Source organism: Arachis ipaensis, chromosome B04 (assembly GCF_000816755.2).
Source record: "Arachis ipaensis cultivar K30076 chromosome B04, Araip1.1, whole genome shotgun sequence".
NCBI classification, from domain to species: domain Eukaryota; kingdom Viridiplantae; phylum Streptophyta; class Magnoliopsida; order Fabales; family Fabaceae; genus Arachis; species Arachis ipaensis.
In genome coordinates, this window is record NC_029788.2 from 109701503 (window position 1) to 109703102 (window position 1600).

Here is a 1600-nt window from a genome sequence, read left to right on the forward strand (position 1 = left end):
ATTCGTGACAACCAAACTAAACTTTGATGGAGAATTCATTGTTGGTCTAGACTATACTTGCAACGAAGTGATTCTTTTTACTAAGAGAAATTCTAGACCGGCATAAACTCTTTCATCAGTCTGGTATACTCACCATGTGTAAAGTGATGTGTTGTCAAGTTTTCTCAGTTTCGTGGCACTTTGAAATCCAACTGCCTGAAATAGGAGAGCATTTGGTGTGTGATTCGACAACGTGCCCGACTCGGGGCCACATGGGTCTTCTCTATAACCATCACCGATGGGGAGCTGAGTGGGACTGCAACTACGATTACAGAGGTTCTAGTCATATCCCCTGCATTCACTGTTAAGTCGACTATGAGTTGATACTATTTATCAAGTTCCCTTGAGTTGGGTTCGCATATCACTTGAATCAGGCTATATTTTTAATGTATATTTTGAACTGGTATATGAACAGACAAGTTTTATGCTGCTGGAATTTTTTTTAACTTTTTTAAATTTAGTAACATGAATTTTATTAACCAACTTGGGTTGGTCGAGTGGTCAGCTCACTTGTTCACTTAAGCAAGTGTCGGGGGTTCGAATCCTGCCTTGTGCATGCAGCAACCCGTTGGCCAATAGCAGACCCTTAAATAGAGCTCAGATCTGAAAGGGATTAGTCCTTGACCTGTCGAATTGAGGGATACCGTGGGTAACAAAAAAAACATGAATGTTATGTTATTTATAGTAAATTAGTACTATGTTCTCTAATTTATTATTTTTGGTTGCTTATGATTTGATCCTGGGGCTCTTGATCTTGTAGGTATAAAAAATGCTTTTAGCCGGGTCTTATTACACAAACGTAAACGACGCTGTCATTATGTACAAATTATACATTATAAAAGATGACTACAATACCTATATTATAGAAAATGAGTATGATACTTCTGTTTTGTACACACACACACACACACACACACACATTTTCATTTTTTATGGTATATTCTTTTTTTGTTTGTCATCTAATTTTTTTACGATTAAAATAGTTGATAGTGATTTATATTATTTTACCTATTTCAGGTAGATAAAGCTAAAAATAACCACATCCCAATTATAAAAACAAAAAATAACCAAAATACTTTTTTTGAATTCATACTTATAATAATTAGATCTAACAATACAAAAATAACAAAAGAAAACTAAAATGAACAAATGAAAAGAGAAATCAAAAAGCTAAATCACAAATTCAAAATAAAAAAGTAGAAAGACTTTAATTGAGTAAGGGTGAATCTCACAGTTGTTAATGAAATTAATATAAGAATTATGTGATTTTGTAGGTATGAAGTTCAAGTAGTTTTACTATAGTTACGTAGTTTGATTGCCAAAATTTAAGTTAATATTAATCATCTTGATAAATAATTCATTTCATCCAATAACTATTAGATTTATCATAGAGGGTAACTTACCCTTTATTTGAGAAAAGATTGGGTAGAATTTTCTCATAATTTTACGAATTTCAAAACTAAAAATACAAATAATTGGGTTGAATTGGCTTATGTTATAGTTGGCTCACTAGACTACTTTCTTTAACTGCAAAAGCATATTACTTTTAGTGATACCAACT